Source organism: Cupressus sempervirens, chromosome 1 (assembly GCF_028749045.1).
Source record: "Cupressus sempervirens isolate cs-2001-9-10 chromosome 1, ASM2874904v1, whole genome shotgun sequence".
Classification (NCBI taxonomy): domain Eukaryota; kingdom Viridiplantae; phylum Streptophyta; class Pinopsida; order Cupressales; family Cupressaceae; genus Cupressus; species Cupressus sempervirens.
Genome location: NC_143118.1, coordinates 638,963,271 through 638,990,128, shown reverse-complemented (window position 1 = coordinate 638,990,128; position 26,858 = coordinate 638,963,271). Strand labels below are relative to the sequence as shown.

The 26,858-nt window shown below is 37.1% G+C and overlaps 1 protein-coding gene across 1 annotated transcript in view; it reads left to right on the top strand.

The window, feature by feature from the left end:
* The first annotated feature begins 1,781 nt into the window (after positions 1–1,781).
* The window catches only part of LOC149579547 (F-box/kelch-repeat protein At1g80440-like), a 54,841-nt gene continuing 29,764 nt past the window's right edge, over positions 1,782–26,858 (top strand). Inside the window, exons 1-2 of the mRNA XM_089785815.1 lie at positions 1,782–2,427; positions 2,564–2,667. The gene's annotated coding sequence lies outside the window, so the exon portion shown is untranslated. The remainder of the gene's footprint in view (positions 2,428–2,563; positions 2,668–26,858) is intronic.

Below are 26,858 nucleotides of genomic sequence, written 5' to 3'. Positions count from 1 at the left end.
GAAATTGTTTACTTTATACCTACACTTGCTGACTTAATGTCCAATATTTTTGACAACATTGTACCAATACTTGGGACTTTAAAGTTGTTAGTACAATGATGATTACCAAAAAATGAATGAAAATGTACCCTTTGATCTAAAAAGTAACCAATGATGTGATGCCACATCAACTGTGCAGTATGGGTACCCTTTTTGCACAACCAATGGTCTCACTTTTTATTTGGACTATTTTAGACAACTTGGCAAAAAGCATGCTGATGTGGCATCATAATTGATGATGTGGATTTGAAAGCTTAGTTATAAGTAGATGACTCGCCAAATAAGCTACTGTAGAAAATTGGGAGTGATTTGAAATTTCCACGTAGGATTTTGATAAGCGCAAAGTTAGGGTGTTCAAGTACTGGGTCCTTTCCCCTAGTTCAATCTACAAATCCTCCTAGATGAGTGAATAAAATCAATGTGCTTCAAAAAATTCAATTAGAGGAGATAAATTTTCCATCAACTTTATTAGATTAAAAAACAAATTCCCCAGACACCTAGCTAGTTAAAGAAGTAGAGGCATTACATGAGCTATTTACAGTTCAAATCTTCGGTTCAGATTGGGTCTCCTATTTACGAAGGGGGCCACGTTGCAGCCCTAAGGAGGACATAAAGGAGAGAAGCAGTCGATGAAAGAAGATTGGAATTGATAAGGAAAATTGGAATTGATAAGGAAAACGTGGTGAGGTGTTCAGGGAGGGCATCATTGAATTCGAACTGGTTCCAAATGAAAACGAAGTCATGACTGATTGATTTGCCACAGTTTTAGAAACTTAGGAAGAATGAGGGGATTGGAGGTATTGGAACCGTGTACTCATATGATTCTTACATAAGAAGTAGGTGCACTAAGCTAAGACAAAGCGCCGAATTTTGTACATGTTGAACTGCTACTTTTTTCCAAAATGATTTAATTCTACTTGTTTGGCAAACTATTGTACAAGATGCGAGATGGATAGTAAAGAAAAAATGAATTTTAAGGGAGTGAAGAGAATGGGCAAAGAGGTATAAGGTAAGAGGATATACTAAATGAATATATCAATGCCATGGAATGGGTGTGTTGTACATAAGGGCCAGGGGGTTGTGTTACAGTGTTCTTAGGGCGTAATTGTTGGTGGTTTTCATAGATTTTTTGTGGTTTCAAGTGGTATGCATACTATTTTTGTTCAGAGTTTCTTTCAATCCTACATTGATTGCTCATTGTTGATTGCTTCTGGGGTTTGTAAGTAGTATTGCTAGAGATTGACAAGGGAGGTGGGAAGGGCTATTGATCTTAGATACTGTTGCCTCTATACTCCCATGCTGTATATACTGTGTATATACTGTTGTCTCTGTAACACTGTTGCCTATTGTCTCCTGTTGTGAAAGCTTATAGACGCTTCCAAAGTTCTAGATGCTTCTTTGCAACTTTCATAATATTATGATATTTGTATTAGTAATGGTCTTGATTCAATTTTTTCCTAATTTTTGATTGAGAATAATTATTTTTCTCCCTAGTATTTTTCACAATAACCAATCAACTTATAAATACATAACATTTATATATTTCAATAAATATACAAATAAATTAAACTTTGTAAAAAGGTTGAGACATACAAAAATTCTTGATTTCTATTAGATAATCGAAAGAATTGACTTGATTTTTATGACATTCAACAATTGCAATTGCAATACTATCCTCCGTGTAGGCAGGAACTAATAATAATAATAATAAGCAACATCAAATGTATAATGGATAACAATTCTCATTTAGTCAGCCGACCTCTCGATATAAAAATTGCAGAAGCCGCAAGGTCTGGGTCATACCAATATAAGGTTTGGGGCGTATCAAACTAATGTTGGAATCAGCATATTCAACATTATCTCTGGGTGGATGAGCCTCAAAAATCGAGCATAAAACCAAGAATCATAAGTTTTGTACTCTCTGCCCACTTATCTCACAGGACATGTAAATAGCCGTCAATTTTTTCACGATTAAATATATTTACCAACACTCCTGTAGAAAGCCTCTCGCGTAAATAAAACAAATTTGAATTAATTGTTTTCAGAGGGGATTTGCGTTACTGACAACTCTATCAGCTTCTGTCAGAAACGCTTTGTCAGCGTAGCATCCATGCATTGGATGCAATAAGGCCCGGGCGCAGGCATTTCGTTTTAGTTAGTGGACAGACGGTGCCCTTGAGTTGATTTTTGCTCCTTTTAATTGCTTCCGTGGAGTTTTTAAAATATTTTAGCTTCTCCCGATTCCTGAATGTGAAAAGGTTGCTGCATTCTCCTGAAGTTCATTTTCATGGTTTGGGTTTTATCAAGGTGATGTTGAAATCAATATATTCAACTGCATCCTGTTAGACATTATCTCTGGGTGGATGCTTTCTTTGTAGAACCAAGATCGTAAGTTTCTGATAATCTCTTCTTTTAATAAAGAAAAAGGCTCTGATTTGGTTTAACTTTCCCAAAGGTACAGCCATTTCCACATTCTTAATATTTCAGTTCTTTTATCCGGATTTTTGGATGTAATTCATAACAGTTTGTCGAAGTGCATAAATTCTGTCCGTGCTGGGACAGTCGGTTGCTACGAAGAGGATTTGGGCGCCTCTGATACTCTGGAGCTCCATCTGCGAAGATATTCAGGTCAATTTTTTTTGGCATTTCTCTAATCCGTCTTTTTGCCCTAGTATCCGTTCGTTTTGATGTTAGAATGCATGCAATTACTATAAAACCAGTTATTATTTTATTTTGCTGTGCATCAGTACGAGGAATATGTGAGCGCGAGTGCTTTATTGAATGCATGTCAGTTGTATGACTGGGACTGTATATAGTTATGTTTATTTAGCTTTGTTTTAAGTCAGAAATATGTGGGTTGAGACAGTTTAAATGTAATGTATGCAAGACAAGTGCTTGAATAGGAATGCACATGTTAGCTATGTTTATTTAGCTTTGTTTTAAGTCACAAATATGTGGGTTGTGACGATTTAAACCTAACGTATGTAAGACAAGTGCTTGAAAGGACTGCACATGTTAGCTATGTTTATCTAGCTTTGTTTTAAGTCAGAAATATTTGGGTTGTGATAGTTTAAATGTATTATATGTAAGATAAGTGCTTGAATAGGACTACACATGTTAGCTATGTTTATTTAGCTTTGTTTTAAGTCAGAAATATGTCAGTTGTGACAGTTCAAATGTATGTAAGTCAAGGTCTTGGGTAGGACTACATATGTTAGGAATCGGGCTCATATTTTGATGTTAGGGGATGCCCTAGGCAGTTATGGATCAACACCTTCCTGTACCTTTTTTATTCCATTCCTAGTTGGCTATGTGGGTTTTCGTAGTTTCATGAGATTGCTTGAGGATCGGCAATGATTCTTAAAGCATGCAGTCTGGAATAACATGAGTGCTGTTTAAGCATGTGCACAGAAAGAAGTAAAATTATCATCCTTTAAAATAAGAAGGGAATAGCACTTACAGTATTATTGGAGGCAATTACGAAGGGTTGTGGTGGAAGACAAGGCTGTCCACTATTCAATTTTTTGGATAAAAAGATGGAACACAAACTTTAATGGATGCTTGTTCTGCGCTCTTGCTGTGTAAGTTGAATATTTTTCGAATAGATCAGGCTTTGCTGATCAACAATGACTTGCTTACTGCATTCCCACCATCTTAGCAGGCGCCTTTCCAGAAATTATTATTTTTTGAAGAATATATAGGCTTTTAGAATCTTCTGACTTGTTAAAATATTTGCTTTACTAGCCTCTGCAGCACAAGATTTTCATGTAACCTTCTTGTTAATGATATGTTGCTCTCACGCTATTTTGTCTAGAATAACAAATATTTTTTCTTAAAAAAGTTATAGGACAAAGTAAGAATTTTTTTCTTATTTAGATAGAGGGAAATGACAAGTGATACGATACTATGCAGTCATCTCAACTGAAATTCTGAGGTTTCTGTGGGAGTTGTTTGTATGCACGACCTTAGATGTTCAGTATAGAAATGATAGATAGCAGCAAGGTTAAGCCACTGTACAACTTAATGCAAGCGTCCATCTATGCTCTAAAATTTAAGAAGCAACATATACTGGGAGACAAATAGGTATGCAATCTAAGGTGAGTTGAGTTGTAGAGCTTGTGACCTGGATACAATATCCTTAGTTTTCTATCTTCATTGTTTTCTGCTGTTCTATAGATAATAGCATACTTCATATATCTAAAAAATTATGTAAAATAGTTGGGAGATTTCAAAAAATCTCGGGAATTTATGTCCGTAATCACATGATTGTATAGAAGTAAGTTTTCTCATGACTGATTTAAATAACAACTATCAATTGCATATACTTTTAGGTTGCTAAATAGAAACACCGTCCTAAATAAATTTGAAGCTTGGTCTTGTTATTTCCAGAGAGGTAATTTAACTAGAATAATGAAAAAAATATTGCGTCTATAGGAAATCTCAATTCTCTTCAAGCTTCACAATAGATACATCCCTCAATATACTATACTAGTTAATAATTTAAAACAATATTACTATAATATTACAAAATTAAAATAAAATCTCTAATTTATGATTAATGATACTTTTATAAAATCTCAAATTTACGATTAATAATTTTTTTAAATTATTATATATACAGTTAATTCTTTTTTCCTCGGTAATAGTTTTTGATAGATTTTATTAATATCAAAAAGGGAATTACGAAGCGTCACCTCTGATTCATTTTTTCAAGGATCAATTTTTCAGTTTACATTCCAAAACATTTACAGATCTCTAACCAACATTACAAAAATTACAAAGTGCTTACATCTTGCAATTATATCCAACCCCTAAACCATAACACTTAATTTCTCATCCATATGCATTAAGAAACTTTCCAAGCTAAAACCAGAGCCTCCTCGTGACAATGAACCTACGGACAAACTGAAACTCAGTCCCTTCATTTAGCATTTTCCAAAAACTTCCTAGCCTGTCTCAGGACTGTGTGTGAACTCAAAAACTCACCATTGCAGCAGCATTTCCTCCACCGTCAAATGCATTTTTAACATATAACCTAACCCGCCTTCAACAATCAGGGGTTGGCCCTTTGAAAGACCTGTTGTTTTTCATACATTTTATGTCTTCACCCTGCTTCAAAATTGATAAGAAGTACGATTATACTTTTTTGAAATGATAGAAACCAAGCATAGCCCACCTTCCCTTTCAAGAACATTTCTCAAAAATTAACCTTTCTTTTATTTTTATCGTAACAAAAATAGAGATAACCATTGAAATCTATACTGCTACAAGAAACACAATGAAGGCATCACCCACATTCTCATGTCATCTTTTAGGTCTCGTGGCATAATCCCGCAAATTCTTTCATCTATAATCGTGTTTACCTTCTACTCTGGCCATGCTTCATCTTGTATGTTTGAAGGTTTTGAGCCCTATTTTGCAAGTTTATCATCAATGCTGCCTCATTTGTTGGGCGCCAATTAACCATTGCTTTCGTTGCGTCGACATGTACATCATAAACATGCTCCATAATTAACAATTTAAGAAGGTACCACCCCAACCAAGCTTGTTTAAACCTTTCATGTCGCTGATGCTTGATGGACAGCACAAAAGAAGTTAAAAGTGTCCTTTTAACTTTTTCAATACTTGAATCATTATCTCTCAACCACACTCCCACCTTTGGGATGAGGAAATGCAAAATTTCTTCCATTCCAAGCCTTGATTTAGCCAGCACCAACTTCTCCATCACAAATCTAACCCTGGGTTTAGATTCTCCCAGCTGAATGCCCCATGCCATTATCATTGAGTAGACATCCGTGTTCATTCTGTGCCGATTTTTCACCTTAAAGAACATCTCCCCAAAAAACACTGCGGCCACTTCTTTGAGTAGCTAGTGTCTGAACTCAAACAACCGCTCCCAACGTTGTTTCTTAGCCTTCTCAAAAAATGAATGTTGTTGGTTTTCACAGGTCAGTGTGAAAAAAGACTCCATGGTGCTCTGTAACAAAAAACTCACTGCTTTCTTGTGGTTACGAGTTCCTGAAAAAGTTTCAATTTAATAAGGCTGTTGAGCGGCTGTACTTACTTGTGTAATGATGATCCACCCTCTCCTCATTTTCTGTGGCACACACCACAAAATAAAAGCTCGTCCTCTTTTCTTCACCTTCAAAACGATCATTTTATCAATTTGGAATTATTTCCTCACCATCAAGTATGTTTAATTCTTGGAAGTTTTCCACTCTAACTTCACCAACATTCAAATTCAAGGCCTAGTTGGACATTCTGTCGACTTCATGATTTCCTTCTCTTTTAATGTGTGAAATTTTGAAGTCTTCTAGTGAAGCTAGTTCTTGGATGATATTGGCAATGTAATTTTGAAGTTGCCATGCATTCAAAGATCCTTTGCTAATAGCTTTAATAATTATTAAGGAATCACCTAATATGTGCAATTTTGTCAGTCCTAATTTCTTAGATGCCCTTATTGCCAACAAGGCCGCCTTTGCTTCAGCAACATTATTTGTGCCATTCTGTAGCCTTTGCCCACAAAACAATAAGATCATCCTTCTCATCCTTGATAATAAAATCGGCCCCAGATGGCCCTGGATTCCCTTTTGAAGCCTTATCAAAATTACATTTCCAGCACCCCCCTAGAGGTGTTTCCCAAGCAATAGATTCCTTAGGAAGAGAAGTGAGATCAACCTTACCTGTCCCATTTATGGGCTGAAGGGTTTGTAATCTAGACTGACTCGAACTGTGGTTGATGTGTAGCACCGAGATCATTAGCCCAACACTACACCTCACGACTTACCTTCACACCAACTCGGCTATATACTTATCCTGTATTATACAGTTAATTATAAGTATCTGATTAATTGTATATTTTTTATTGATGGGTGCTATCAAAAAGGGGATAGTGTTTGATACATCTGCACAGTGCCAAAAGCCCTCTAAAATTCTAAATCTATCAGAGATCAAACACAACTAAATCTATTAGAGGCCGAGACACGATTAATGATTTGTGAAGACACTGCATATTCCAGCCAATTTGTTGTCAATCTCCACCAACCAATTATGCACCGAATCTAACAACCTTTAGAGGGGCAAAATTATTATTGATTACTCCTATCTTGTATACCTCCCAAGCATTAACAATGAAGTTCTTCTTTTCAATTGCAGCCCACCCTTTAGTAGAAGCCAGGGGTAAATAATTAGAGCCCATCTTATCCCTTATACAGAGATTGCTGTTAAAATAAATACCCAGAATGTGAACAGAACTCCCCTCATCCGGATCAGTGATCGCATTTGCAAAACTTGAACCAAACCATCAATCTTCTCAATGATGCTTTCTTTCAGATCAGCGACATCAGCTAGTAAACAGAGGAAAAACCATCACAATAATGACTATTTCGTCCTAGGCAAACTCGAACAAGTTCCTGAATCTCCCCCACACCCTCTGATTGGCATTAAATAATCTACTGCACTTGGCCAAGAGCAATTCTTCCCTACACATGCAGCTCAAAACCGAAATGATGCACCATCTTCTTACATCCTCACAACATTCCACAAACACTTCACCCTGTAGATTGGAATGCTACTCTGTCATCTCTTTATAGCACATTCAAGTTCTTTTGTAACACTAGATAAACTTTGCCAGACTGGTTTTGACTCTCAATTTGACAGACTTCTGCGAAAGACAGAGATTACAGCCTGAATCATTACCAAAACTGGAATCAATCTTTAGATTGGATGCCTCAATGCCCATCTCGGAATCCACAACCAGCTTAACACATACAGCTATGGGAGAAATGACAGAGTAGGGTATATGCCTACCACTACAATCTGCAAAAGCTGCCCATTGTTATCATGAAGCTTTACGCTGTTTCAAGCTTCGATATTCCTTGGAATCTAGGCCACAGATTAATATCCGAACCTGAAACTATTGATTCCTCTTGACAAACCCGAACATTAGCAATCAGATCGCAGCCTTGTTAGACCCTCTGTAGATGTGCTTTAAAGTATAGTCTTCAAAATCCAAAGAATATCCCTAGCAATTTGGACCCAATTACTCAGTTTCCAATTGGGAATTGAACCACAGATCACTGCCTGGATACAAATATGTGAATCCCCCTCTATGTCGACAACTCGAATGTCTTTATCTTTACACAATCTTAAGCCCAGTATCAGAGCCTTGAATTCAACTTCATTACTGGAAACTAGACCCAATCTTTTTGAGGATGTCCATTCACACTCATCATTCGAATTCTGAATGATACATCCAACGCCTCCATATCCCGGATTCGCTATAGCTACCCAATCAAAGTTCAATTTCCATCTGTGGAGTTTGGGCCAGTGCCATACTACCTGCATACGATCAATCATGTTTTTGGACAGTGGAAATGCAGGCCTTTTAAATATCCCCACTGCTTCTGAATCCATTTGTCCCACTTGGAGAACTTGGTGTCCTTGATTTTAATTCCAGCATTGGCTATCTGTACAATTTCCTTCCTAATTTTGGTAATCAGAGCCTCACAAGACATCTCTTTATCTTCAATAATTCTACGGTTCTGTTCCTTCCAGTTATTCCAAATGAGCGAGGAGCAACGGTCCAAATGAAAGCCCACATTGCATTTCTACACATCCTAGGCTATCCTTGTAAGAACTGTAATAAGCATTTAGGTCGAGGTCCCATCCATAATTGTATACTTTGAAGCCAATTCCAGCACTCATCAATGAACTCACAATTTAAAAATAAGTGATCAGCTGTGTACACATCCCTTTTACATAGCACCATCAGCTTTGTACCCAATTCTATCTTAAGCTGATTTTCAAGATCATTTGGGAGATCCAAAAGCTTGGTATCTATCTGTTGATGTGAGGTTTGTTTCCACTGCAATAAATAGAATCAAACATCCAATGTTTCTGAATGGAACACTAAATACTCAATCCTCTCTTGAATAATCTCATACTAAGCTTGCAAAGTAAGATCATGAAATGGCTTCAAGGTTCCCTTCAATTGTGGACACCTACTTAGTGAAATAATTTGATTTGCTGATAATCACTTAGGGTACTTATGCTATTCATTCAATGATATCAACCACTTGCACTTCTAAAGATTTAGCTTCACAATGCGCAATGAAAATATACTTAGTTTCCCCATTTTCCACTTCAACTTATCCTTATACTTCTACTTCCAACTAGGAATGCAAGCAATCATGGATGAACTTGGATTCTACTAGATGTAGCTTTTTTAGTGGATCCACCCACCTAGTGCAAGCTTCTAAGGTATGCTTAAATGGTTTTCAGATCAATATTTCCTTTTCAATCCTATCAAATGGATGCAAACTAAAGATTGGATATCAATTGAAGATACACACCATCAATCATTAGTTAACCACACAGGTACACCCAGAATCAGTAAGGGGTTAGTAGCCTAGTTTTGTTTGAGTCAAGCAAGTAAACATCCACAATTTCCTTCATCCAACTAAGCAATTTCTAAACAACATGAAAAGAAATCTACCTTTTGGTTTGGAAGCTCTAGGACCTATTAGGCTCCATTTTAGTGCTCTTCTTGATTTTGGATGCATTTGCACTTGATTTTCCCACTCATCTTTTCGTTTTCCTTTGAAACTTTAAGATTTACCTTGAAATTAACCCTTTTAGGTATAGGTCGAACTTGGTTTGACCTTTACCGCGGGGATTTAATTTTGGTGAGTTTCAGGGCCTGATGCAAAGTATTTCATTTTCCCGCCTAATGGAGTCAGCCTATGCAAAAATTTACCCCAAAATCGCTATAAAAGGAGGCTTCCTCTTCATTTTCACATCCAACAACACACAACTACAAGATCTCAAGCATCCTCAGGCAAGCCATCACTAAAAGAGTTCAAACAAGCAAGCATTCATTGAAGCCATTCCATCTATCCATTCATCAAACATTTTCTTCCATAGGTCTAGCTTCTTTCTTCATACGAGACAAAAGAATTGGCCATCAAGGGAGGAGATCTACATCCAGTCTTCATTCTTCTTCCTCTCTAGGGATAAGTTATGGAATAGGATGGAAGAATTAGAGGTCCCAACAGAGTACAGAGCTGCTATTTATAAACTTTACAAACAAGTTAAAGCGAAAATCAGAACCAAAGTGGGCATGTTAGAATGCTTTGGCAGTGACATAGGGGTCAAACAAGGATGCCCATTATTGCCTACCTTGTTTAATCTTTATATTAACAAGTTAGAGGAATGGCTAAACAAAGCCAATGGAGAGGGAATTCAGCTGGCTGAATATGTGATCAGATTGCTTTTATATGCCGATGACCTCATTCTCATTGCTAAAATAGCATAGGGGCTGAGAGAACATTTGAAGAACTTAAACCTTTTGCACGGAAGTAGGGATGGAGGTCAACACTTCTAAGACCAAGATCATGGTCTTTTCCTTGAGGATGAGAAAATAACAATGCACTTTCATATTTAATGACAAAGTGCTAGAAATTGTAGAAGAATACAAATATTTGGAGATAAATTTCCATTACTGGCTTAGTTGGGAAACATGCAGATCAGAAAGGATACAGGGGGGATGGAAGGCATCTTATCTTCTTCAAAACAGGTTCAGGACAACAAAGTTATGGGATTGGAAGACTAAGAAAACCCTCTTTGGGTTGCTGGTGACAACAGTTATTTTATATGGCAGCGAGGTATGGGGGAGCAGCGTATCAAATCGTAAATGGCGACAAATTGAAAGAATTCAGAAACACTTCATCACAACTAAATCTCAAAATCAAATCCACAGTCTCATACGAGATTATTTTAGCGGAGGTGGGCATGTTCTCGGTGGAGGCCTCAACAATTGTTAGATTGCTGAGCTATCTAAAAAAGGTGAGTAAAATGGATGCACATCGCTGGCCTAATAGGGTGGTTGATGGAGAACTGGCTCGTTGGAAGAAGACATGAAAGAAACAAAGTGATAAATGGTTCAATAAGTGGAACATTGACTACCTACATTGCCCGAAAAACAATTCTGAAATAAAAAAATGGGTGGCAGGAAAAATCAGATCTGTCATGTGGGCAAACTAGCTAGGTAGAAAAAAAGCCTATTATGTCAAAGAATTTAATCCCACATGAGAACATGACGACAAAGAATATTTAGGAGCCGAGATCAAAGAAAGGTAAAAATCCTAATCGCTTAATTGAGATTTGGTTCCCACCGTTTGAGATGTGAAACTGGTAGATGGAAGGTCCCTAAGGAAGAGTGGGAGGACATAATTTGTAGATTTTGTAGCGAGGGTGTGGTGGAAACAGAGTGGCACAATCTGAAGGATTGTACAACATACGAAGACATTCGCAGCCAACACAAGGAAACGTTAAAAGTGAACAACATAAAAGACCTTTTCGAAGGACCAAGACTCCTCAAGGGGGCCATTTTACTTATGTAGATTCACAATAAAAGAGACAGGTTGGAGAAATCACATCAGTCTGACTAGGAGCTTTATGTGGGTCCCTTAGGCTTATGGCCTTGTGGACGTCATTAAAAATCTTTCATTCATTCATTCTCCATATCAAGCATTTATACAGCCATGATCTATGGTTTGAGCAAGTATTGATCTATTGCATAAGTGAAGACATCCTACATTTTATATTCCAACATTCAACATACCTTCAGGCAAGTATACATCTTTGTGGATATAATGAATCTGGATCCATCTACAAGGGTTTGACAAGCAAGATAATAATTACATTTTATCTCGTTTTACATGCTTTACTTATCTTATTTCAAGGTTAATTCCTATGCAAGGGTTTGACCAAGGAAAGATTCTTTCCCCCAAAGATTGCCTCTTTTCTTGTGTGCAAGTGCAGATTAGTGGAGAATCGAATTTGGAAATGCAGATTTGGAGTGCCGTTACAGGCATAGTCCCAAGACCTTCGGATTCAACCCCCCTGAGTATAGGTCTAACAACATTCAACCTATATTAGTATAGGTAAAACCACATTAAACCTATACTAGTATAGGTCAAACCAAGTTTGACCTGTTCCTACAACACCCAACTTTTTACAGCAAAAAGGTTCAACTCTCAGGTTTCCAGATCTTGGTCTGTTTCTAGTTTCTGTACAGTCTCACTGGGTTTCTACAGATCTGAAGTTACTTCACATATACTTGGGTTGTGCTAATCGGTTTTTCACCTAAAAGGGAGGCTACATTTTAGGATCCCCCCTTCATTTCCAAATGTATAGGTGTAAAGTGGGAGTCTATTAGTGATAATGATTTCTGTCGTACAACTTCAAAGCAACATTAAGTAATCCATTCTAAAGACCAACAATGAATTATTATCACTTTGATAGCATTACATGAATAATTTGATCAAGTCTCCCCCTTAGCTAGCCTACATCTACTTTTACCTCTCTATTTTAATATTCTACAATCTCCAACCTTCTAATTGTCTAACTGTTACAAATGAGAAGGCCTTGGCCTTTTATAGATGTTCAATTACAATGAAGGACCAAGGTCAATTCACGATCAAGGGCCAAGATTTATCTCTACAAATCCTAATTGGGGTTGTCAAACTGTCAACCAATTACATGAAGGCATTACTTTGTGAATCAATAAGAAAATTACATTGCTTTTGAGAACCAATGAGAAAAAGTGTACACTTGACATAATATAATTGAAATACATGTAACTGGAATTTCTTGATTGGAAGAAGACAAATAGGTGCCCCCTCAACATCCTTATCCTTTAGACTTGATCAATCGTTTGGTGAAGGGAAAAAACCTCTTAATACTCAACATTGCCAAGCCTTCAATAGTAATGGTGTATCCCAAATTGCTTCATCTTCTCAAATCCTCTTCATCTTCTTTTGTGGAAATTTTCTCATTGCTTTGACTTGAACTTGCATCTTGAACCTGATGTATCCTTAACTTCTAGATGATATCTTCATGTGGTGTTGGAATCCCTCATACACTTGGAACCCTTCAAAGGCAACTTGGATTTTCAGAGGAAATTCAAGTTGATGAAAAATTTCTTCTAATTGTGGATTTGATTTCCTTGATCTTGGCTTGAATCTTCCTTCTCATGTAGAAGTCTTCGAGCTTGAACTACCTCCCTGCATTTACTTGAAGTCCACTATGCAAAACAAGAAGAAAGCATTAAACCCACAGAATGGTATGAAAGAAATCATGAAGTTTACATGAGAAGAGATTACATAAACAATAAAAAAGTGGATTTCCTTCAAGTTTAAAACCAAATTACCATTCTTGTGCACATCTTGAATCTAGTTTTGACAAAATAATCTTCTCATTGCAATCTGAAATGAAATCCTTCAAATTTTTTTACCCTAAACGAGCTTGGCAATGTGTGATACACCCAGATTTATGCTTCTCCTACAGCCCTTTAGATTTGATTAACTGAAGGAGATCTACTCAACGCACCTAGATTTGTTGCTCTTCAAGAAATTTCAACTTCCTTGTGTTGATCTGCTGTTGCAAAGGGGAAAATTTCTTCCAATCCAAGGATATTTTGCCGCCTCTTGATGATGTGACTTGCTGCCTTGTAGAAATGGAATTATTTTGATTTGGCGTCAAATGATTTTTCTTTTCCTCTTTATATAGGTAACTCATTTGAAAATGTACAACAGTCTACACAGGCCAACTTGCCTCTTATAAGCCAATAGAAACTATTTAAATTAACTTGTTTTCAGCCCTGAAGGCTGACCTGATTGAGGGAGGATATTGATTTTAAATATTTAATTAACTCTCTTAGTAAAATCAAGCCTCTTCATGGGGTGAAAATTTCAAGGTAGCCAGGATTGAGAATCCTGGCCATGTGTCAGATTCCACCCCTAGGCTAGGATTAATTCATTGTCTCATCAACTCGACCCTCAACTCCTCATGCAAATCACCTCTCAATGTTTTCTTTACTTATAAGGTAAGGGCAGAATCCAAGGGCTCTTAAGGATAAATAATCCTTGGAGTGTGGCAGAATCTGCCACCTCTAAAGGATTTTTCTTTTTGGTCTTTCCTTGAAAACTAATCACCACCTCCTATCTACTTCACTTTATATCTCCTAAGTTGAAAGACAAAGCTTTTTTATTGCTTTCATCACCTCAATACAAGGTGGAAATTAAGGGGGTGAAAGATTCTACTAAGTAGGAAGAAATGCTGAATGTTCAAGGATTCTTCCTCTCCAATTTAGCCCCAACATATCACCTCTCAATCTTCTCTTGCACCTTGCTTCATTATACATCTACCGTGCCCAAATTTATTGCTCTACAAGAAATTTCACCTTCCTCGTGTTGATCTGCTGTTGCAAAGGGGAGAATTGCTTCCAATCCAAGGAGATTTTAGTGACTCTTTTTATGATTTAACTCGCTACCATTTAGAAATGAGTTATTTTGATTTGGCATCAAATGATTTTGCTTTTCCTCTTTATATAGGTAATTGAGATTTGAAATACACAACAATCCATGCTGGCCGACCTGGCTCTTATAAGCCAATAGAAACTATTTAATTTAATTTATTTTCAGCTCTATAGGTTGATCTGATTGAGGGAGGATATTGATTTTAAACATTTAATCACCCCACCTCAATAAAATGTCTGATTCCTAATGTTTGCGGGAACCTCTTCATGGTGTGGACATTTCAAGGTGCGTCGGATTCTACCCGTAGGCTAGGATTAATTCATGTTCTCCTCAACTTTCCCCTCAACTCCTCATGCAAATTGCCTTTTCATTGTTTTCTTTTTCATAAGGTAAGCACGGAATTCAAGGGCCCTTGGGAATAAATAATCCTTAGAGGGTGGTGGAATCCACCGCCTCTAAAAGATTTTTCTTTTTGATCTTTCCTTGAAAATTAATCACCACCTACTATCTACTTCTCTTTGCTGCTCCTAAGTTGAATGTAAAACTTGTTCCATGCTTTCATCACCTCAATACATGGTGGAAATTAAGGGGGGCAATGATTATACCAAGTGGGCGGAAATGCTGAATGTTTGAGGATTTTATTTCTTTCATTTAGCCTCAACATATCACTATTCAATCTTCTCTCTTACCTTCCTTTGTTTTCATATTGCAAGGCCAGCTTGGGGAAGGTTGTACCTATGTTGAGTCTGAATCACAAGTGGATTTTGAGTGGCCAAGAGGAATTTTCCTCAAAACATGGCAGCATCCGCCAGTCTTAGAGGGTTTTCCTCGCCTCACTTTGTCTCCTCCAAATCACCTTCTTAGAACACCTCTTTGAATCTTCACCAAACCTTATTCACTTTCTTATGTTTTTACCTTTTACCAAACCCTTGTCAATTCCTGGTCTCATCGTGATCTGATCTATCCATCTTAAAGGGGAGGCAGAAATGAAGGAGGGAAGAGGAATTTTGATATAGAGAGGATAATCATTGTTGGGGGATGGCAGAATCCCCCATCCCTGAAGGAATTTCCCTTAATCTTCTTCAAACTCGCTATGATACATTGTTTACATTTCACTCTCATTATTTTGTTTCATCTCATCCGTATTGGGCAACCAAAAATAAATCTTTTAGTCTTCACAATGTGAAGGGGAGTTTGAGGGTGTCCTGATGATCTATATTTGTTTACTGGGCGGAAATGTCATGCTTAGGAGGATTAAGAATCCTAGGTAGGGGTGGATTCCGCCCCTACCTGAGGATTTTACAGTGTTTTACAACTCTCTTACCCTAATTGTTTTTGATCACTGATCCTTTCAGAACTGCCCCTTAAGGTGTTCCATTCACTTACCAATTTGACTTCACAACATAATCCTTACTTCCTGACTTCATCAAGCTCCTCCTCTAGGGCCTGAAGACTTGAAATTGTTGCCACCTAAAACCTCTAAAAGATGGGGCTGACTCAAAAAGATGGGGCCCCCATTTGAAATTGGGTGATGGTGTGAATTTCTCACAACACTATCCAACCAACAAAAACCTTTCCAGCAGTCTCATCCTTTTTCCAATAGTTGCATACATTTAATCCAAACTTCGTAATTATATTTTCAATGTATTCTTGTATATCCAAGCACTCAGCCAGGCTTTTTACCTATTCCAAGAGTCAGGACTCGGACCAGAATTGAGCAGTTTCACCATTATTTTATTTTCCAAGAAAGGTAATTAGTTTTCAAGTTTCTGGAGCTGCACAAAATCTCCACGATGCTGCCCCTGCAGGAATATTAGCAATTGTCAAAATCTGACTTGGATTAGCGAGATATTACTTTTGAAAAACCTTACACCAAGGACTGTCCAGAGAGCTGAACATTTTCCAAATCAATTTTGCCCCAGATGCAAGGTTATGTCTCTTTATTCTATGAAGGCCAACATCCCCATCAAAATTTTACTTACAAGCAAATTCCTAACTGATTAAAGGAATTTTCTTTTCCTCTCTTGAGCTTTCTCTTAGAAACTTCTTAAATACAGTTTCAACATTTGCCTCAATTTTATGTGTAGTTGGAAGGCACAAAATCATATAAATTGGCATGGCAGTAAGAATGGATCATATCATTGTCATTTTACCAGATAAAGTGAGCCAATTTGATCTCCAAGAAGCTTCCTTTAAGCTGCACCTTTCCATAATAGCATCTCAATGTTTGGACCTACACACACCTTCAAAGATAGGCACTCCAAGAAACTTCGCTGGAAGTAATCCAATAGAAAAACCCAAAAATCGCTGCAATCGTTCTTTGCACTGCTTTCTTAATGTTAAAGAAGTATATGATGGACTTATTTGCTCAGCTTTCTTTCAGTTCACATTCTGTTCAGAGCCTTCTTTATTTGCTCAGCCTCATTTCAGATTTCAGTTCATATTCGGTCAGAGCCTTCTTTATTTGCTAACACTCCCTAATACTTGCTTCCCCAAACAAAGAAGTGTCATCAGCGAACTGTGTGTGGGTAATTGCCTTGCAGCCTTCCCCAAACTGAATACTTTTCAACACCCAAACACTTTCTAACTTTGAAGGCTCTGCGCATGGCTTCTGCCATGATTGTAAATAGGAAAGGGGAAGGCTCGATCTCCTTGCCTCAATCCATTAGAGGCAGTGACGAAATCAAATAAAACACCACAGGGAGAGATAAAAAAATGCATGAAGGAAATGCAAAATTTAACCAGCTCAAGCCAATGCGAACAAAAACCAAACTTTGCCATGGCCTTCAACAAATTATCCAACCAACTCTGTCATATGCCTTGTGTACATCCAATTTGATCATCATACCTCTTAAGATCTCTGATTTCATTGTATGGATCACTTTGTTTGTGAGGATTATACAGTCTGAAGTATCTACACCTGGTGTAAAGGCATACTGTTCTTCAGATATAATTGTATTCATTATCTCTTTCAAGCTATTAGCGAACACTTTCTATTACCTTGTAAATTGTATTGCACAGAGATATGGGTCTAAAGTCATTGAATGAAGTACATTGCAGCTTCTTAGGCACTAAAGCAACAATGGTATTGTTAATGTTGTTTACATACCTCTTAGTTTTCAAAAATCTTCCACTACCTTCCATATGTTGGTTCCTAGGAAATGCCAGAACAGCTGAAAAAATTTGCCGGGAAGCATTCTGGACCAGGTACCTTATCCCGTTGAAGTTGGAATAGAGCAACTGTGACCTCTTCAACTGAAACTGGATCGCATAACATCTTGTTATCCTCCTTTGTTAAGATAGCTGATATATAATCAAGTTTGGTATGTATATTATGTAATGAGATGTTGCTGCCCAAGATCCTTGTAAAGTGGTATGCTGCCTCATTTCCAACATCTATAATCCTGATGCCTTGCCTCCATCAGATTTGGAAACTTCTTCTATCTTATTTAACATCCTACGAGTGGTAACCGAAGCATGAAAGAAATATAGTTTGAGTCACCTGCTTTTGACCATGTTTCCCTCGATTTATCCCTCTAAAAAATCTCTTTTAGTTCTTCCTTAAGGGGTCTATCCTTTTCGTAGTCAACCTTGAACATACCACATTAAATGACCTCATTTAATACTGTAAGTTCTTTGATTCATTTTTTCTCATAAAAAATAATTTTAAAATCAGATTTGTTCCATTCCCTAAGTTTATCTTTCACATACTGTAACTTCTTAGCAAACTTGAAGCTACAAGAACCCCCAATCTTGCACTCCTTCCACCAAGGTTCGATTAAAGACACCAGGTTGCAGTCTTGCCACCGCATATTTTCGAATTTGAAACTTTTCCTTAAACTGGTATTATTGCCAATGATTTCAAGATCTTTTGGAAAATGATCCGTGGCTGAAGCTGGAATGAATCTAGCACCAATTGTGAGCAGGTTATTCATTCATTCTGGGGAGATTAGAAATCTGTCCAGACGCTCTGCAACGTTTAGAAAATCTCTTCTCCTATTGTTCCAGGAATATATTCCATTAGTAGTCTGCACATCGACCAGGCTGGCACTATCCACAAAGTTCAAAATGCCCATCATAGCCTGCATTTTTTCGCTACTTCCACCTAAGATTTCCTTGTGTGTCAACACAACATTGAAGTCCCCACCCATAATGAAGTAAAAATCTATCCTTTTCAACCATAAACTTCAGAATGTCTGTCCATGCGGAGGCCTTCTCAAATGTTTGGGCAGGCCCATAGACACAAATAGCAATAAAGGTTATGTTCAGTGACAGGCTATACACCACTGCCTCCATCCAATTTTATCCAACTTCTGTTGAAGATTGTAGCTGTGATAGAGGATCTTTATCTCTGATCTTATGAAATAGAAATATGACCGTTATGGTCGTCTTCAGCATAAGAAGTTATTTACGATAATATTCAAAACTATATTACATGTAGAGATGTGTCATGCGAAGAGGCATGCATTTGGAGATATGAAAACACTTATGTTTGGAGATTGAAGAGACCTTCGGTTATGATATATGAAGAGTCTCTCTTATATATATTTGTGATTGCATTGTGACAATTAGAATCAAGTAAAGCATTGTACTTGAACATTTTACTATCAATAAATGTAATATTTTTGTGGTGTGGCTGGGTTTTTCCCGTCAAGTGGAAGGGTTTTCCCAGGATAATCTTGAGTGTCTTTTTGTATCTATCTTTGTTCTTCCTTACTGTTGTTATCATAATTTCTGGACTAAATATTAACATGGTATCAGAGAGAGGTTGGATAACAACATATGAGGGTATGTTAAGATTTGTAGCAGCGATTGTGATCTCATCACATGTTCCTTTCTGCGTGCTTGATCTCCTCTCTATTATATTTTTCTTTGGCATCTTTCATTTCTCTGTCAATTTTTTTTGATGTTATTCAAGATGTCTTTGTATCCTTGCATTTGATCTCTCCACTCCAGATTGCTCTTGTTCGTATTTGGTTGATGATTCCTTTAGCAATCTGTTTTCCCTTCTGTCTGTATGTAATTTAGGTTCTTGTGCCATTGTGGATAATCTATTGGCATCTGACGCATCTGGCATAATGTTTCCTGGCATTGTGTGCTCAATGACACGTTCGTTTTTTTTCATTATCCCTATCTCTCCTACTATGTTTTGTTTGATTCTTTTTGGTCATCTTCTCTCTGGGTTGTCTTCATCATTTCTGGACTTACCTAGGGTCCTCATGGTTGCTGTCATGGAAGTTTTTAATGTCATTTTGTTAATACAGGTAGCCACCATTATGTTTAGTGGTGTTTTTAGGATTGGAGGTGTGTTTCTTTGTTTTATCATAAAATATATGTAATTTTAGAACCATTCAAGTTGTAACGTCAGTCTTGGTAAGTTTATTTGTTTCTCATTTTTTTTTCATTCAAGTTGCATCGATGAACTTTTGTGCTGTGTATTCTTTCTTGTCTTCAATAATCATGTGGCAGCGATAATGTATCTGCTTCGTATTATATGGCATTCAACTTTGTATGATGTCTCTTGTTATTGGGATTTCTAATTTTCATATTTCCCGTTCTCCAGTTATCTCTACTTTTTGTCAGCTTCGGTTTCTCTTCCTCACTGTCAGGCATTTACTCTATTTTTTGTCTCTTGATGCCTGATGTCTATTGGTGTTTTTTCATTTTGATCTCTTCATCATTTTTTTGTGGTTAGTTGATGGACAGGACTTTTGTTGTTGTTGTTAAGGCAGTGATATTTAACAGAAAAAGGGTTTATGAATTCTGGAACTGGTTTGATTATGAGAGTTGGTATCCTTTGGGAAGGATCATTGAAGGGACGTTGTAACCTGGTCTCGTGGCAATTAATACTGAATCTCTGGCGTCATCTGTTTTGTGGGGTTTCAACATGTGCAATCTGGGGAGCATAGGGCTTCCATGGGGGTCTTCTTGTTGTCGCAGTCAGGGTAGGTGCACTAGCACATCTGGCTAGATTTCAAGTTGCGGAACATAGATGCGTGTCTCAGGAATGACCGGAATGATGCTCTGCAAAGGTCTTTTAATGAACTTTAGACTTTGCACAAGTGTTGTGTCGAGTGGAGAGTTCAGCAGAAGATCTTGTGATAAATCACAGCAACCAAAGATTATTATGCACATGCATTTTATTATCAGGAGTTGTTTCGTGTTTCAGATTTGTATGTTGTCGTTGGTGTCAAGTGTCATTCTTATGTGTCATTCTATAGTTGTATAGCCTCTTTTGTAACTGTTCCGTTCACCTTTCATATATTTTTAGCTCAGGTGAATATGATGTGCATTAGTGTATAGGTTTCTTTTCATGTTTGTGTGGATGTGGCATTGCTGGAATATTCCTATCATTTTGTTATTGCAAGTGTTGTTGACTCTTTAATGCTAATGGTGATGTCTTTTCAGCTTTCGGCTCTTTATAAATTTTCAGTGCCAAGTCTTGTATGTGGGATGACTTAATCAGAAGATTGTGAGAGAACTTTGGCGGAGAAAATGACATCATATTTTGTGACTGAAGAATATATGTAGAGTATTGGTTTTTTATAGAGGATCAAGTATCGATCATTTTTTTTCCTTTAGTATTTACAGAGACATCTCAATGTATCTGATGTTCTAACAACTAGTTTTAAACCTGCCGTCAAATCTGAAGTTCTTGCTTCCTAGAAAGAGCAGTGTATTGAGGAGTTATTTCATCTGTGCTATATCTTATCATAACAACCTCTTGGTTCAGATTATTTTGGAAGATGCTTGTTTTGTTTGTTGATTCTTATTTTTTTTAATGTTGTTGCATGGAAAGAGATAAGTCTTCTATCTTGAATTCTTGTTATATCACTAGGAATAGTGTATGCTTATAACATAGATCTCTAATATAATTGATTTTATGAGTCATTAATACTCTCTTGGTTGTAGGGTGAAACAAGAAGCAATGAGATGCAAATATTGCCATGATGATACATATATAGAGTGAGATGTTTATCTTCAAAGGGAGGTTACATCAGCTATCTTATTATGATGATCAAGTTGTCCCTACTGAGAGGGAGTCTCTATTGAGAAAGAATCTCAATCCTTATACATGTGTTAATGATGTCTTCGCTGTGACAGAGGTCTGAGGTTAAAGCCTTTGCTCCACTTTTTGTGAGTAGGCATGGTGGAAATGCATTTTTCTCTGGGAGAAGTCTAGGGTGAAAGCCCTCATTCTACCCTTAGCGAATAGCTATGGTGGACCACCCTCTGTGAGTAGGCATGGTGGAAATGCATTCTTCTCTAGGAGAAGTCTGAGGTGGAAGCCCTTGATCCACCCTTTGCAAGCAAGTATGGTGAGCCACCCTCTACAAGTAGGCATGGTGGAAGTCATGTGTGTGACTCCATGACTTTAATTTGATGTGCTTATATGGTGAATAATGTTATACTGCGATAACATGTTTTTATGAGAACTATCATTGACATTTTTTGGCTGCATCTATCTGTGCCTGCCATACTAAAGATCTCTCTATTGCTAAGAGGGAGTGTTGAAGATTTTAGTTGCAATAGAGGATCTTTATCTCTAATCTTATGAAATAGACATATGACTGTTATGGTCATCTTCAGCTAAAGAAGTTATTTATGATAATATTCAAAATTATATTACATGTAGAGATGTGCCATGCGAAGAGGCACGCATTTGGAGATATGAAAACACTTGAATTTGAAAATTGAAGAGACATTTTCTTATGATATATGAAGAGTCTCTCCAGTATATGGTGACAATTACAATCAAGTAAAGAATTGTACTTGAACATTTTATTGTCAATAAAAGTATTTTTGTGGTGTGGCTGGGTTTTTCCCTTCAAGTGGAAATGTTTTCCCAGGATAATCTTATGTCTTTTCTATCTATCCATGCTCTTCCTTATTGTTGTTATCATAATTAATGGACTAAACATTAATAACTTCCGCTTGCCAATTGATAGCTTCTTTTCTTTACACATCATTCCTATCCCTCCTGAAGCACCTTCACAACTCTTAAAAGAAACCCCTCCACCATTGACACTAGACCAGGAATTTAGTAGAATCTTTTGTTGAAAACATCATTTCTGTAAGAAATATAAGATGACTTGAAAGAACCTATGATTGACACTTGACCAAGTGTGCTTGTTAGGGGTCCCAAGGTCCCTCACATTTCAATAAGTTATCTTCATTGATTCCCAAGGGAGGGGGCTTCCTCCCTTGGTACTTTTCAGGATCTTCCTAATGCTTACACAATTCTTTTCAGTTGCTTCTTCTTTTTCTCTTTTGTCTTCTTAACAAATTTCACCAATCCCAAATTATTAGCTCTAAATTGAGATATACATTCATCTTCTCCTATACCCAAATCATCCTCAAAACCTTCCCTTTCATAACCATTTGACTCCAACTCTTCATTTTCTCATCCTAGCAATCCAATTCATTAACCTTGGCCTTAGCCAAAGGGGATTCAATAGGGGCTTGATTTGAATTTGCTATGATCCCATCCATCTCCAAATTAATTTGACCATTAGATGATGATACTGCATCTCACGAAACATGGGAAGACTAAATATTATTTTGATTTGATGTAGCAATTACAGCTTGGTTTTCCGTGGACATCTCAATATAGGCCATAGAGGAAGGGCAATTTGCATCTGATATGGCTGTCTAGACCAAGTTGCATGCCAAATTCTTTAGTTCTCTTAGTGGTATTTGAATCGACAATTTAGGCAAAACTTTTTGTCTTCCTTTATTTCCGCATTCTACGTTGTCATGTCCCTAAATTATAATGTAATAATTAAATAAATTTAATTAATTAATGGGTAATAGAATCTAAATAATATAATAAAAGGAACTTTAATTAATTCTTTTAATTAATAAATATGGGGTCCAAATTAATAAATTGAACCTCTTGGTGGGTACAAGGCCTTGGGCAGAGTGACATGAGGTGCGAACTCCCACTTTGGTTGAGTCATTGAAGCAAATCAAATGAGATTGGATTACTAGTAGATGGTAGGACATTTCTCTCAAAGATTTTATAGACTTGTGAATGAAGTATCCGCCATCTCAACATAATATTCTCTTCAACAATGGTCTAAAGCAGGAGATTGATAAGTGGCTACTGGATGAAGTCATACAAACACTAGAGGATATGGACAAGCAAAAGACTTTAATTGCCCCTTCCGATGGAGAAAACCAAAAATCTCAAGACAATCAGAGGCTTGAAGATGGAGAAACCATTGACAATTCAAACAAGGTTGATGATGGAGAAATCGTTGAGGTTAGGGAAGAAGACAAGTTAGTAGATCTAAAATAGATTGACAACCAAGCCAATGTTGAAGTGGACCCTCATAATTGTGGTGAGGTTTTCACACCATCGCCCCAAAAATTTTGGGGACCCCCTTTTTCGGGCAAGCTTTGACAATTTTCACGGATTTTTGGGAATTTTTCGGTTGCCTTAGCAATTTTGGAGTGGTCCAGAGGCTTTTTTTGAATTGACAATTTTACACCTTGGACACCTTAAGGCCAGGAGTGGATTTGATTTGTTTTAACCCGATGCTCAACTTGATTTCTGAAACATTTAATTTTGTCCTTAGGCCACAAAAAGTCAACAACAACATTTTTTCGATGGTTAAAATAATATCTGGCTAAGATAAAATTGCAGATTTTGGACTTCGATGATTTTTTTTGAAAATTTGATATAATTGTACGAGCTTGAACATTTTCAAAATCAATTTGTTAGATTTAGTTGTTTTGGAAATCTTGAAATTTTTCAGTGAAAAGAAATTTCGGTAGTGAAATTGGATTTAGAGTTTGAATTTCGATTGCTAGGAAAAGGATTTATTTCGTTAAAAAAATTGAAAGTGTAATGTAAAATTGAACTTCGATTAAATTGTAAAATTTCATTAATTTGGTTGAAATTTTGCCTAAAGGATTTTAGATATATTAAAGGAAATTGGTAATTTGGAATTGAAAATTGATTTTGGCTTGCTAGATTCAATTTTAATGATATTTTAATTGCCAATACGTTGTTAAATGAAAATTTTGACATCTCCTAGGCTTACGTTGTTTCTATTTTGCAATTCTAGATCAAACTGGCAATTAAATGGGCCAATTTCACTATGGGGCTTAGTTATTTTCACATTTTATTTAAATCTGGGCCATCTTTGAAGGTTCAACTTAATTTTTTGTTTTCGTCGAGGCAGGTTGGCCCACTCTGGAGATCAATTGGAGGATATAAGAAGGGGATTCCCCCCTCTTATTTCCTCATTCATTTCGTCTCCTCTTGCTCGGTTGTGTGATTTTTTCCTCCAGCTAGGCAAATTCCTCCTTGGCAACAATTTTTTGAGGATCTAATTTTGCATTTTGGCAGTGATTTCTTCTTTCCTTGGATGGGGGATTTTTGCCCTAAGGCAATTTGGAGGAGCAGCTCCGATCTTTGCAAGATTGGGTATTTTTTGGGGTCTGATTTTTCCTCCTAAGGCTGCGATTTTCTTCCTCCAGCTATGGTGATTTTATTTGGTGAAGAGGCAAAGCGATTTAAGGTCTGATTTTTGGCAATTGTGGGCGAATTTAGAAGGTCAAAATTCTAATTGAGGGCAGATTTTGCAAGCAATTCATTTGCTAGGGCATCACATTTTGAAGGAGTATTAAAACTTCTGAGATCAGATCTGAATTTGAAGAGGCCCAATTATTGGTAGAAGGCAGATTTAAGGTAAGATTTTCGTTTATCTTTTGAGGTGAAGGTTGGTTTTAAAGGCAGATTTTATTCCTTGTTCTTGCTTGGTTCGTTTCCCTTATCTTCTTCTTGCACTTTTCATCCACCACTTTATCATTTCCATTGATAGGCTGAAGTTGAGAGATATAAGTGTAGATTTCATGATAGGACATTTGGAGAGGCAAAAATAAGCTAGACCACCCTAGGATTGAAGTTGGGAGATATAAGTGTAGTCCATCCTAAGATAATGAAGAGGCAGAAATAAGTGGTAGTCCCATCCCTAGGATTGAAGTCTAAAGATTGATAAGTGTAGAGATAGGATTTGGAGAGGCAAAAATAAGCTAGATTCTATCAATAGAAAGAAGGTTGGAGATTGATAAGTGTAGTCCATATCATTTAGAATGAAAGGGCAGAAATAAGTGTTTAGGATGGTAGATGTTAGTGCAAGCAAGAATCCAAAGAGAGCAAATACCCAAAAAGATGAGAAAGACATGATGCCTAAGACCACTTTTTTCTTGAAAGTGAGGCGAATAAGTATACCAATATCGGCATGGTGAACATGGTACAGTTGAAGGATAGATTGAAGGAAGGACAATCGCCCATGACGAAGAAGATCTACAAGAGCGAAATCGTACACATGATTACTTTCCCTCCTACCCTGCCTTGTTTGGAATTGGTAATGGAGTGTGCATTCTGGTTAGATATTGTGACCAAGTCCATCATTTTTGATGAAGGGAAGAGAGTGTTGGCTAAAATTAGCGGAAAAGTGGTAGAAGAAGTATTCAATATTCCCCAGCATAAAGGCATGACAATGGTAATGATGGATGAAACAACCAAGTTCTTTTAGAATAATCAGGAGGCCTACTTCATTCATCTAAAGCAGAATTGGTTACATGAAGGCAAGAAGGGAGTTACCAAGTCGTCAAAGCTCACCAAGTTAGATTTCAAATCAGAGTATGGCAACCTTATTATGCTTCTCATTTGAATCATGGACATGGCTCAAGGTATGCAATTCGAGAACTGGATGTACTATTTTATTGATGAAATTGAAAATGGAAAGAGAAAATTTGATTGGGTTAAAATTATAAGTGAAAATTTAGAGTTGCAACTAAGGACGATACAAATTCAAAAGCAATTCTACATGGGATCCTATCTGTTCTATTTGATTGCGAGACTATATGAACATTCTGGACTGAAGGCCTTAGGAGTGATTGACAATGGGCCGGGGCAATGTTTGGTGCATGAGTGCTATCCACAGCTTCATTTGCACAACACCAAATATTATAAAATGTTTTATGATGTCTTTGCCATGAAGATGGTAAGGATATTACAAGGGACACCTGCTAGGAGGCTCTCATTGGAAGCGGAAGTAAAAGTTAAGAAGTACGAAAGTTGGTTCATCCAATTTTCACAATTCACATATATTAGAGTAGCAGCAAGTACAATTTGTCCCAAGAGACTTCCAAGTTACCCACTCGACAAGATAGTTTTGATGGAGTTGGCTAGGCAACTTGAGCATTACGACAAGATGATGAAACTTAATGGTGAGACAGGGATTACCTTCTCATTTGGAATAGGCAATGATACTTGCTCCAATCCTGTCGCCTTTGCAGCTGCGGAGGAGTTAGAACAGTATCATTTAGGATGGTATAGAGCAAGACAAGGATTCGATCCTAATGGTCTTATCAAGGCATCTTACGAAAACACATTCAAGGCATCTCCTAATGGTCTTATCAAGGCAATGATACTTGCTCCAAACCTGTCGCCTTTGCAGCTATGGAGGAGTTAGAACAGTA